This window comes from Nyctereutes procyonoides, unplaced genomic scaffold (genome assembly GCF_905146905.1).
Source record: "Nyctereutes procyonoides isolate TBG_1078 unplaced genomic scaffold, NYPRO_anot_genome, whole genome shotgun sequence".
In the NCBI taxonomy this organism is placed as follows: Eukaryota; Metazoa; Chordata; class Mammalia; order Carnivora; family Canidae; genus Nyctereutes; species Nyctereutes procyonoides.
The window spans coordinates 458,920-472,339 of record NW_026575047.1 but is presented as its reverse complement, the minus strand read 5'-3'; positions in this window follow the sequence as shown (position 1 = coordinate 472,339).

The following is a 13,420-nucleotide window of genomic DNA, read 5'->3' as shown; positions in this document are numbered from 1 at the left end:
TGGTGGGGAAAACGGGGGCACGCGGGGATGTGCGGGGGCGACGGACCAGGAACCGAGGAGGAAGCACTGCCCATGCCCATGTCAGAGGTGTCCCCGGCAGCTGCATGACGGGTGGGCCCACGTCACAGATGGAAGATGGGGCCGAATCCCAGAAGGAGCCGCCCACGCAACGGTCGGCTCTTCGAACACATTAATAGAATGGACCAAAGTGTGCCGGACAGACGGACGCAGGGAGGCAGCCCCGAGGTCACACGCCGGAAATCCCGGAGAGGACAACCACCTGCCCAAACCCACGGAGGCGCGGCTGCTGAGCAGCTCTAGGACCTGACCTCGAACGCGCGCTTCCTCCAAAGTCCCAGGCGGAGGTGGTTCCCAGCGGAGTCTCGGCAAACACTTAGAGGCGGAACTAATTCCGCGGACCCGGGGGGGCACGGGGGGACGGAGGGCGCCCTCCCAACGCAGCTCACGGGCCGACGCGCAGTCCAAATCCCTGAAGGAAGGAGCACCGACTAGAATCCTCCTGAAGCCTGTTCGCAGCTGGAGTGACCGGCCCTACGAAGCCAGTGCAGCTGCTGCGGGGACGGACCGCGGGGACACCTGGGGGGTCGTGTCCCTCGGGAGCAGGGACAGGGTGAGGGGCACCTGGGGGGTCACGGGACACGGGGACCGGGGCCTCTCCAGGTCCCAGCCCGTCTGTGCAAGCCCGTCTGCTGAAGGCTTTCTTCAGAAACCTGGAAACCCTCTGGCTGGGTCGGTAGGAGACGCGGGCACTAGGAAGTGGCCGGACGGGACCCTTCGGAGGGCGGGCCGGGCTCTACTGGCGCTGCCTCTGCCTGCGGGCGGCTCTGCAGACGGGCGGACGGACAGGACGGACACGGGGTCCTCAGGGAGGCCAGCCCGCGCCGCGACACCCGAACCCCGACGGGAAGCCCCCCCCGTGGGGGTGTGGGGCGCCGTGGGGCTGCAGCCGGAGGGGCGTCTCCACCCTGCTGGGGGCCAGGCCGGGCGGCCTGCCAGCCCCCTCCCGGTGACCTGGGCGCGCCCCCGCCCCTCCTACACCCCCCTCCCGCCGGAGCACCCGCTGCCCCCCGGCTGCTCTCAGCTGCGTTTGCAGAATTGATTTTCCAGCAAACACACGTGAGGGAGACCCTGGGACGAGGGCCAGTGTGGGGCCGCCCCGGAAAGCGTGGGGTTCCCCCGGCAGGGCTGTGCCGGCACATGGGGGGGACCTGAGGTCGCCTAGCAGCCCCGCCTCACGGCCCAGCCGGCCGCCGGCACCCCAACCCCCAGGCGCCCACCCCGGAGCAGCCGGAGGGGCCTCCCCGGTGTGCGAGACCCGGCAATATCCCCGAGGCGCCGAGGACGGCGGCGGGGAGATCCCTCCGTGGCCCTCTGTGGCCTGCGCCCTCCCTGCCCCGGCGCCTTCCCATGCAGCCCGCGGCCCGGACGCCCCAGGGCCCTTGTCCTCGCTTCTCCCCTCGCGCTCGGCCCGTGTCTCCATGTCCCATGAGCTGCCGGTTTCAGACTCTGTTTCCTATTTGGGAAATTATGACAGGTGTCTTCTTGATTTGTAAGCGTTCTTTACATATTAAGGAAATCAGACTTACCCACAGCGTGAGCTGAGCCTACTCTCCTCGCCTGCTGGTGTAACTGCTGCGTGCACACCCCCACCGCCCAGCACCCCGCGCCAGCTCGTGCTCCCCTTCACCCTGGGGCCGCGGCCCTCGCCGGGCTGTGTCTCCCGGGGCTCGGGCAGCCCGGCCCCCGCCACCCGTCTTGGCGCAGCTGGCTGTTCCGGGGTGTCGTGGGAAAGCCCGCGTGCACAGGGCCCCCCATGTGAAGGGGGCGGCTCCCCCTCCTGGCCATGTGTTCCTCACAGCCCCGCCCCAGGGGAGGCTGCCCCCCAGCCCCCTCTCCTCACCCACCCAGGGCCAACCCGCACCCGGGGCCACAGCTCGCGGGAACCCTGCCGGGAGCTGGTCCTGCCCCTGCTGCCCTCCTGCCGGGTCCAGGAAGGCAGGGGGGACGGGGGAGGGCACGGGCAGGGGGCCCTCAGGGGGACGTGGCCTCCATCGCACCCTGTCCTACGAGCTCCATGGCGCAGGGGGCGGTGGCCGTCTGCTGGGGCACCCCCCGGGGCGCACCCCCCCGCAGCTGCCTGGGGCCCGGGAGCCGGCAGGGGAGGCCCGTTGGCAGCAGCCGCGCAGGGCCGGGGGCCAAGCTTCCAATAAAAGTGGTGAGTGTTTGAGCAAATGGAAGATCCTGGAAAAAGCAAAGGAAAAAACCCGTCCTTGGGTCCAGCTGTTGGGCCTGGGAGGACTGGGGGGTGGCGGGGGGGGGGGCAGCTGCCAGGACTGGCCCCAGGCCTCGGGGGACGCAGGTGCGGGCCGGCTGAGGCCCCCCCCGTGGGCACTGGCTTCCTGGGGGGCCCGAGCCCCCCCGCAGGGCCCGCTGCCCCTCCCCCGGGCTCCCCCACAGGGCCAGCTGTCCCCGAGGGCAGGGTGGCCGGAGGGCTGCCCCCAGGAGGCTCGCTGGGTCCCGGCCCGCCGAGCCCCTGCCCCACGTGGGCCCCGAGGCCAGATCAGGAGTGTGGGGCACGGCCTTGGGTGGGAAGGCACAGCCCCGAGCACTGGGCTCCTGCTGCCCCGGAGGCAGGCCGGGCCCACCCCAGCCCAGGACACCCACGAGGGGCGCCCCCTGCCGGCCGTGACTCCCAGGGGCCGCAGGGGGCGAGCGCCGCGGGAAGGGCCTGGGCGCCCACCATGGAGCCACGCGCGGCCTGGGCAGTCTGCAGGGGCGGGAGCTCCACTGCCGTGACCGTGCGGGCCTAGAAACTGCCAGAAACAGCGGGTGCAGGTGCAGCCACCTGCACGTTTACGGCTCAAATTCAAGCCGCGACCCGAGGCGATGCCACAGGGAAGGCGGAGTGACCTGCGTCCCCGCGCCCCGGCCGCCTCGGCCTCCTGCCTCCCGTGCACAGCCAGCGGGTGGGAGCGTCCCTGCTGTCACGCCGCGGGGACCCGCGCAGCCTGGGCCGAAGGAAGTCTCGGCGAGTAGGTGTCTCGGCGACCACCGCGGACCACAAGGAAGTCTGCAGCGAACAAGCAGTGAGGAGGCCAAGCAACGTCCTCAGGCGCAACCAGTGGGCGCCGCGTGGGGTGGGGCGGGGGGGGGGGGTCACCAGAGGGCGTGGCCCAGTGCATGAGGACCTGACGAGCCAGGCCACCCTCCCGGGTCTCCGTCCCACCGGCGGTGTGCGGCCAACACACGCACCTCTTCCAGCAGGCTGGAGGTTGGGCACGAGGTCACAGGCGTGCAGGCCCCTGGGGGGAGACGAGGTCATGGGGGTGCAGGACCCTGCGGAGGGGGACACAAGGTCACAGGCGTGCAGGCCCCTGGGGGGGCGAGGACACGGCGGCGCCGCGGCAGCAGTGGGACATGTCCGCCTTCACCATCAGGCCAAGGGCTGGAATAGAGAGAGGTTTTCCAAGTCCCAGAGACAAAGGGCGGTGAGCAGGTCAGCGTCCTGCCGGCGGGGAGGGGCGAGTCAGGGGAGGCGGCACCTGCGGGGTGGCCAAAGCACAGTTACCCCCCCCCCCCCGCACCTGCATCAGCTCGGGGGGAGCTTGGCCGAGTCACGAGAGGCAAAGGCACAGGCACGGATCGCATGACTCCCCTCGCATGAGCCGCGGGGGCTGGGGCTGGGGGCCCGCCAGGAAACGGGACCTCTGAGAGCCATGGAATGTTCTGGAAGTAAATACACATGACGGCATGACAGTTGCACAACCTCGTGAGTAAAAACCCCTGGATGATACCCTCTAGAAGGTGAGTTTTGTGTCATGTGAGTTGTATCTCAGTGAAGCTTTTTTCTTTGTTTTAGAGAAATGCTCCCTCTACAGCCGTGTCCTCCCCCGTCTGTCCTTTGCCGGCAGCCGGGGCGCCTGCGCTGACCCGCCGCGCACCCCAGCGGTGACCCTGCAGCCGAGGGCCGTTTCCCCAGAGCGCCCGGTTCCCTCTGACCCTCCGCCCATAGGGTTTGCAGGGCGGCTCCCGAGAACGTTCTGTCCCCCAGGGGACCTGCCCCGTCCAGGGGGCCTCCCAGGCCTTCGGCAGGGCCCACGCAGGGGGGGGGGCGGGGCCCCTGCGCACCCCAGCTCCAGGGGAACCCTTCGTGCGGGACCCCCCAGCTGTGCACGGAGCCCCAGGGCCTGGGGCAGGGAGCACATCTGGCGGGGACGCGGGGCTGCAGCCTGCACAGGGTGGTCCAGCCCGACACCGAAGGACCAGGGAGGGACCGGGCTACTCGGGCCGCTGAGCCGTCCCCACCTTCTGGCCCCTGCATGCCTGGTGGGGGCTCCCGGAAGCCGCGGGCGTGGGGGGCGGCGGTGGTCCCCGGCCAGGCCCAGCTGCATCCCCCCGGGAGCCCACCCCCCCCTTGGCCGCAGCTGGAGCCCGGCCCCGCCCCCGCAGGCCTGCAGCTGGATCCTGTGGGGAGCAGGGGCGGCGGCCAGAGGAGGCGGGCGCTGCCTGATGGGGAGCAGCTGCGGCCCCGGTTCTTGCCCCGGCGGAGCTGGCCGATGCGGCCCTGCCCAGGACCTGCACCCTGGCCGCGCTCCCTGCACCCCCCACCCCCCGGGCGCCCCGTGCCCAGCGACTGCGCACTGCCCAACGGCGCCTTGGCACCCAGGGCCCCGCTTCCCCCGTGGGGCCACCGTCCTGCACCTGCCGGGATCCAGTCCGGGGCGCCCCTTGGGGTGCAGGTGGGGTTCGGTACCCGCACAGGCCACACCGCAGCACAGCCACCTCCCACAGCAGAGCCGGGGTCAGAACCCACTCCCCGCGGGCCGACTGGTCCTCGCAGCCAGGCACGAACCCTTGGGGGCCCCTGGTAGGGCAGCTTCATCCCATCCGCAGAGCTGGGACCCCCTGGGCACCCTGCCTGGGCTCGAGCCGCGTCTCTGGGGTCTTTCCCACGCCTGGCCAGGGGCCCACGGCGACCCACGTCCTCGCAGCCCTGCTGCTCACGGGCTCGTCCTCCACCCCGTGGGGACCACGACAGCGCAAACGGGAAGGTGGTCGTGGAGAAGGTGGCCCAGGGCCGGCCGGCGCCTTCCCGCGGCCCCGAAGGCCCTCCGGGGACCCCACGGCCCTCGCAGGTGCTCGCTGCTGAGAAGTGACCGGCTGCCCGCTTCCCCGCGCTTACTGGCATCGGAGTTTCTTACTGGGTTTCAGGGTCCGGCTGGGGCGGCCTCCGAGGTCCCACCTCCCACTCGTGCCAGCGACCGTGTCCATATTTTAGAACGTTCGCATCACTTGATTTCCTTACTAGGTCGGCCGGAACCTCCAAGAGAGGTGACCAGGAACGGCGGCGGCAGGAATCACCAGGCGCCCCGGCGCGGGCTGCCAGTTCCGAGTTTCCCAGGCACGATGGTCTGGGCCAGGCCGTGCGCAGTTTTTGTTTCCTTTTCTATTCACTCCCGGACAGCCAAGGGTGGGGATTCGCCGCGCTCCGCCGTCGGTCATGCAGCGGACGCCGGGACCGGTCGTCACGCAGGCTGGTCACCGACGCGGCCGCTGCTTGCTGAACTTCCGCACGGTCAGGGCAGTATACGGACTCGGTTCTAGGAGTTTTCTGTGCAACTTTGGCAACGAGCTCCTCGAACTCAGTCGTCGAGCTCCGCGGAAGCCCGGCCTCGACCTCCGAGGTCACGGCGCATAATCCTGCACATACTTTACTGGATTCTTTTTGCTATTCTTTTATTTAGACTTTTTTCCTCATCTTTGTTTATAAGTGGTATTTGTCCGTACTCCTTTTTTTTTTCTTTTTGCCACATCAGGTTTTCGTATTATTAAATTATGCTGGTTTTAGGAGATGAATTACAGTTTTCCATCTTTTTATGTCGTGGAAAAGTGAAAGACAACACAGGACGGACTATTCCTCCGACTTACAGTTACAGCACAGTCAGCTGCGGGCGACTGCCTGCACCCCTTCATTTTTAATCACCTTTCCAGTGTCTCGTGTTCCTCTGTCCATGTTTTCTGCTATTTTAGGTTATTTGGTTTTTTTTTGTTTTTTTTTTTTAATTTTTATTTTATGATAGTCACAGAGAGAGAGAGAGAGGCAGAGACACAGGCGGAGGGAGAAGCAGGCTCCATGAACCGGGAGCCCGACGTGGGATTCGATCCGGGGTCTCCAGGATCGCGCCCTGGGCCAAAAGCAGGCACCAAACCGCTGCGCCACCCAGGGATCCTATTTCATTTTAGGTTATTTTGGTAACTGGCACTCACCAGTAAGTTACCTGCTGGCTGCGGGGTTCCCCGCGGCTGCCCCAGATTCGCTGCTCGTGCTGCGGCATCTCCCGCCGTCTCCCCAGCTCTAAAATTCAACGCACACGAATCCTCCCTGGAGGCTGTCAGTCCTCAATGAGGCCTCAGGGCTCTATCAAGACCGGGGGCTCTATTTTATTTTCTATTAGGAAAAACACCGTCATCTCTCCTTTTTACTTGTATTCCACCTAATCTCTGGTTTTTCTTTTCATGATTCCCTTTCTGCTTTTTAAGACGTATTTTACTGCTGTCATTCTAATTTCCTAAAATGGGCACGAAATCCCTCGCTCTCATTCCTTCCTCTGAGCATCTGAGCGTTGCGTCAGTTGAGCCTCTGGGCTAAGACGTGTTTACATTTTCATGCTTTCCGGAGACCTCGCGTGTTCAGACTCAATTTCCTGTCTTATCTGAGGGCTACCTCGGAACGTGTTTCTTGGTTTCCGAGTCATTGAAATGTGTGTGACTTTTTCGTTTATTTCAAATTCCGTCGGACTGCAATAGGGCCACTGCCACTGGTCTACTTTTTCACTCATCAAGGTTGCCCCTGCGTGCAAGCACGTACTGCCACGGCCGTGGGGAAGGGACCGGTGTTCCCTCCGCGTCCGTGCACGCCGCGTGTGTTTCACCAGACCTAACAACGAGGAGACCCAGTGAGAGCTCCTGCGTCTGCATCCCTCAATCCCTGGGTTGCCTCTCGCGGTGGCTTTCTGTGCTTAGTTCCCACGTTGGGCGGCGCGTAGAGGCTGATGACTCGCATCTCCGTCACTCCCAGCACGGACACGGATCGCTGCGCGCCCGACTCTGTGCTCAAGCTCCCGTCGCCTCAGTGCTATCATGACGTCGATCTTGTCCCCTGTTCTGACTCGCGCCCAGTGTTCCGGTCTGTTTCTGGTGATCCCCTCGAACGAACGGGGCAAACGGGTGACACCCGCGCTAACGCTTCCGTGCTCCCATAACTGGTTCTGGGCTAGCGGAAGATGCCGGGCGGGTCCCTCTCTCTCCATGACCCGTGGATGACATCGCACTGTCCTGGCTTCCAACACGGCAGATGAGAACTCCAGGCCTTGCTGAGGTTTCCTGTCCTGAAGCAACATGCTCTTTCTGTCGGCAAGTGCGCTAACGCTCCCCACCCTGGCGCCCCACCCACCCACAAGGCTTCAGGGTTTCATGGGTTTGTGAGGGTACAGGGAAGGACAGACAGAGGCTCCAGTGAACAGCGTGGGCAACGGCGACCCGAGGCCTCTGTTGTGCCCTCAAGGCCTCCTGAGGTCTCGGTCAATGATGTGTTACTGGATGGAACACAGCCCCCCACATGCGTGCACGTTTGCCCCTGGCTGCTTTCGCAGCGTAACAGCAGAGGGGAGAGGGGAGACGGGGCCCCCGAGGTGAAGTGACCTCCCTGGCCTCTGTGACCGCAGAGCGTGGGCCTCCTTCCCGTGCTGGGTACCAGAGGGTCTCCTGGATGGAGGCGAGTGGGGCAGCTGGAGAGGGGGCCTCCCAAGGGGCAGGGGCGCCAGGAGCTCCGCCCACCTGCTGTCTTCCACAGGACCCCGAGTCAGATCACCCTCCACACGGCGCGGACAGCAGGCCGCCTCCCCTGGCCCACACCGTGCCAGGCCCCGCTAAATCCAGGGGCTGCCCCCCCCCCCGGAGAGCTGACCCCAGGGCTGGCCGGGACACGCACCACCTCCCACTCCCCGGGCCCTGACCAGGGACGGTGGCCGTGACGTCTAGGGCATCAGGTGCTTGGATGGCCAACCCCTCCCCCACAAGGTGGGACTCCCCAGGGAAGGGAGGACACAGGACAGGGTTGCCTGCGGAGAACCCCCCGGGGCATGGCCTTGCTCACGTCAGGCAGGCGGCGATCGGGGCTGGGACGTCTAGGGATGCAGTTTGCAGGCCTGTGCCTGGCCGGGGGTCGCCCTGCAGGGATGGGCCTCAGGGACACATCGCCCTGGCCTTTGTAGTGTTGACAACAGGCGCGACCCCTGGCCTGGCCCCTGGGGACACCTCCTCCCACGGGAGTCCTGCCCAGCCCAGCTCCAGGAAAGAGGATCCGCAGACACGCAAACGTGGGACACTGGCTCGTGACCGGTGCCCTCAGACCACAGGCCCTTGTCCCCTGTGTCTTTCAGGCTTTGGTCCTGTTTTCAAATCATCGACAACAAGGCTTCCTGTGCTTTTAGCATCTCCTTTGGGAGCCCCAGCAGGTGGGGAACAGACGCCTCAGGAAGTGCAGTGTGGGTACGGCGGCACCCGCAGGGCCTCCTGGCCTCCTGCCGACCCGTCTCCCCTCACCCCAGCACCCGCAGGGTGTGCTGGCCTCCCCCTGCCCATCCCCCGCCTCACCTCCAGGTGGGCTTTCCAGGATCTGAATAGGAGGGCCCCGAAGCAGGGTCTGCACATGCACAAACACAGGGTGCCCTCTCAAATCTGGGGTGCACGACCTCATGAGCGGAGACCCTGGAAGATGGTGGACGACCAGGGCTCCCACAGGCCGGGGTGCAGCAGGCTCCAGGAAGTGGTGCAGGCACCTGGGGGGCTGAGGCAGTGGGCTCTGGGTGCTGCTGGGTGAGGGCCCCCAGGTCGGCCTGGCTCGGTGTGGTCTATAGGGGTGCCCACGGGGCCAGGGCGCTCAGTGCGGCCGCCTGCAGGGGAGATGCCGACCCAGGGCTGTGGGGTCCTCCCTTAGCGACAGGCCAGCCCAGCTCCCGCAGGACAGCCAGACCCGGGGGTGGGGAATGAATGAGGACGCAGAGGTGGGCGGCCTGCACCCCCCTGTGCTGAGCCGCAGGGAGGAGGGGGTGAGGGGTGGGGGGTGCGGGAGGAGGGGGCTGCTGCGCCCCCCCCCCCCACTCCTCTGCCACTGGGTCTGGGCCCGGCCAAGGCCGCGAGCAAGTGCTGACCCACATTTGCACCGCGTGGGGCAGAAAGTAAGAAAGTGGGAAAGTAGGAAAGTAGGAAAGTAGGAAAGTAGGAAAGTAGGCCACGGGAGGCTGAGCCAGGCCGGGCTCACAGTTTCCGGCGGGCCGGCCCGCAGGGGGGGACGGGGGCGGGGGGGGGGGGGGCGGGGGGGGGCTCCCTGCGCAGGAGGAGCAGAGCCTGCGGGGAAGCGCTGCGCGGGCCTGGGCTGCTCCCGCGGCGGGGTCCCTGGGGCCGCCCTTGCCCGAGGGCCCCCCCCCCGCCCGCCACCCCACACCCTCGGCCCTGGGGGTGCCCCGGCCGCGGCTCGGTGAGGGAGGGGGAGGCGCGGCGGGTGGGCGGCGGCCTGGCCGGAGCTCCCCGGCGGCCCGCGGGTCACGGGGCGGGTGACGTCAGCGTGAGCCCCGCGGGCGGGGAAACTGAGGCCCGCGGGTGTGGCCGCCCAGGGTCGGGACGCGGGGAGCCAGGGAGGGGCCCGCTGAGAAGCCCCCCCCGCCCCCCCCCCCCCCGCGCTGGGCTCCGCTGGCCCCTGGGAGCCTGGGGGCCGGGAAGGGGACCCCCGTGGTGCGAGGCCCAGGGTGGGGGGGGGGGGGGGGGGCGGGGGCTGTGCTGGGCGGGGGGGGGGGGGGATCCACGCCCGAGTGGCCCCGTGCGGCCTGGCCTGGGGGCTCCCGGCTCCCAGCACGGGGCGCTCGCTGCGGGCCGCTGTGCTGTGCTCGACCGAAGGCGGGCGGCGGTGCGGGTCCAGCAGGCGCGGGTGGACGGGCCCCCCCGAGGGTCTCCCAGCACGGCCGGCACCGGCCGCCGCCCCCCCGCCCCCCCGCACTGGGGTCCCCCCCCCGCGGCTCTCAGGGGACTTGCCTCCGTGTCCTGAGGCCCTTGGGTCCCGCGGTCACAGGGACGGCAGGGGCCGCACTGCCCACCCCGCTCTGCCTGCAGGCGGGGCCCGGGGACCCCTGGGGGCCCCTCCCCGCAATCCCTGCTGCCCCCTCCCCCGCAGGTCCAGGAGGCTCCCGGGGGCCCCCTGCACATGGGCATGGCCTGGGCCCGGCCTGTCCCTGGTCCTGCCCCCCTGGGGCTCCCTTCCCGCCACCTGCCGGGTCCTCCGGGGCCGCTTGCAAGCGTCGTCGCCCGTGGCCCACTTTCTGATGAAAGCTGAACAATTAAAATAATCCGATGTGGCAATTCTGGAAGTCGCGCTCCACCCAGATGCGGGCAAGTGGCGGCATCGAGTGACACGCGGCGGGCACCCCGCGGTGCAGACCCCGGGCCTCCCCCTCCCGCACGAGCGCCCTCTAGGACCTGGGACTACGGTGGCGTGTCCCGCACCATGTGGACTTTCCTTCCAGCTTTTGGGTTCCGGCAGGTGCGCCCACTGTTACCACGGCCTCGGGCAACCGCAACTTCACGAAGCGCCTGGAGTTTCCAGCTGTCACCCAGGGCCAAGGCTCGTCCCTTGGGTCAGCTCTGCCTCAGGCAAGTGCAGAGGGTCACGGGTGGGGTCTTCCCAGAAACCACCCCACACCTCGTAGGAACACTGCTAGGAAAGGGCCCCATCCACGGCTGACGGGCAGGTGGTTGGCCCTGGGGCACGGGCTGCTCATCCCCAGGCTAGGACAGGGCGAGGCGTGGGGACGGCTCGGGCCACTCCCTGCAGCGGGCAAAGACGCAGGGGAAGTGGGTCCCAGTGCCCCACTGGCGCAACCACTGTGGACAACAGGGTGGAGGCTCCTTGAAATATCAGGTGCAGAGCCGCCACGCATGGGTGGACAACCCCAAAGATGGCAATGCAGGTGCTCAAAGGGATGTCTGCACACCCGAGTTCACAGCAGCACGACTGACAGCTGGAGGGCGAAGCCACCAGGTGTCCGTGGGCGGTGCGCCCGTGCAGCGTGGCCATAGCCTGGGATGGGACGACGTCCTGCCCCCAGCCTCCGCGTGGTGAGCCCCAGGGATGCTGCGCCCGCCCCGGGACAGATCCTGTGCGAGGGACTTAGAGACCCACAGGGGCGCCGGGCTGGGAGGGGCACGAACGGGCACTGTGGTTCAGACCCACAGTGTGGGTGCGTCTGGCAGGTGGCCGTGACGACCACGCAGCAATGCCACGGGTCTCACCCCTGAGCTGCGCCCTTAAAAATGGCCAACGCCGTCAACACACACACCCTGTGGCTCGCTGTCCTCACCACGGTTCCGCCAATTTTCCGGGTCACAGCAAGACACGGGAGACCGTGGGTGCATTTCCAGGGCGCTGGGAAGGGCCCGCTGCCGCTTCCGCCGCTTGGTCGCCGCCCTCGAGGGGAGCTTCTCAGGGGAGCCCCCTGCCACCCCAGGTGCACGGAGGCCGCAGCCCCCAGCGGAGGTCAACCTTAGGGTCCCAAGATCCCACCCCGCAGCTCCGCCCTGCGGCCTCCTGGGGAGAGGGGACGTGGGCGAGTGGCTGGCGCAGCGCGGGGAGGCTGGCCCACTGGCCCCTGCCCTGGGGGGGTCGCTGCAGGCCGCAAAGCCGCACCAGGACCCAGGCCCCACGGGCCATCGAGGCCCCACGCAGCAGCGGTGCCCGCGGGGGTGAGGGGCGCGGGTGGGGCCAGCAACCGGGCCTGAAATCACACTGGAAGCTCGAGGACCGCACCGGCGGGGACAGCCCCCGAGGCTATGTTAGAGCTTCCCTGTGCGGTTTGACTGAAAACAGCGCCGTGACAAGACGGGGCGCCACCCGGCTGCGGGGGCCACCGACCGAGATGCCCCTGAGGCCGACGGGGAGGGGCGTGTGTGCCGAGCCGGGTGTCTGGCGGCGGCCTGGCCGCGGCGACCGTGGGCTGGGCGGCCAGGGGAGCAGACAAAGTGGGCCTGTGCGCCCGCGGCCACCCCAGCGCCACGCCCGCGCCTGCGGAGGCCCTGAAAGAGCCCTTGTTCCAGCGGAGCTGCGGCCCGGCACCCTCGGGCGCACCCTGGGCGGGGAGCGCGGGCCGCCGCCCACGGGCAGGGGGTGAGGACGTGGAGCCCCCCCACACCCCCGACGGGCCTCTGGCGACCCGTGAGCCCGCAAAACCCGCCCCCACACCAGGTGGAAAGGATAGCACAGCTGCCGCAGCCACCCACGGCTACCCACGGCCACCCTGCACTCCCCGCCAACGCGAGCTGGAGTGGGCACACGGGGTGGCGTTGGAACATGGGGCGCTTGCTGCAGCCATTCACAGTGGGGGGGCCCGAAAGGGCTGGGGGCTTGGGTGTAGACAGCAGTGCTCTGTACTGGGGCACTGGGGGCTCTACAGAAGGCACAGGGGTGCAGACAGGGAGGACTGGGGTGCAGGGAGGGAGGGGTGCAGGGAGGTGGGGTGCAGATGGGGAAATGGGGTGCAGAGAGGGAGGTGGGGGTGCAGACAGGGGAGGATGCAGGGAGGCGGGGTGCAGATGGGGAAGTGGAGGTGCAGGGAGGGAGGTGGGGGTGCAGACAGGGAAGGGGTCCAGGGAGGTGGGTATACAGGCAGGGAGGTGGGGGTGCAGGGAGGTGGGGTTGCAGACGGAGAAGTAGGGGTACAGGGACGGAGGGGGTGCAGGGAGGTTGGAGTACAGATGGGGAAGTAGGGGTGCAGGGAGAGAGGTGAGGGTGCAGACAGGAAAAGAGTGCAGGGAGGTGGGCCTACAGGCGGGAAGGGGGTGTAGGGAGATGGGGGTGCAGTGAGGCGGAGTGCAGACAGGGATGCGGTGCAGGGAGGTGGGGGTGAAAGGAGGTGGGGGAGCAGACATGGATACAGGGAGGGAGGTAGGGTGCAGCGAGGTGGGGTGCAGACAGGGATGGGGGTGCAAATGGGGAAGGGGTACAGAGAGGTGGGGGAGCAGGCAAGGAGGGGGGTGCAGGGAGGTGGGAGTGCAGGGAGGTGGGGTGCAGACAGGGAGGGGGTACAGGGAGGTGGGGTGCAGACAGGGAGGAGGTGCAGTGAGGGGATGCAGGGAGGTGGGGTGCAGACAGGAGGGGGTGCAGATGGAGGAGTTGCAGGGAGGTGGGATGCAGACAGGGAGGGGGTACAGGGAGGGGGATGCAGACAGGGAGGGGGTGCAGGGAGGTGGAGGTGCAGGGAGGTGGGGGTGCGGAGGCCTGAGTGGCAGCCACAACCTGAGCCCCGAGAACTGACTGGGCAAGAAGCGACCTGGAGGGACCCGGGAATTCGGA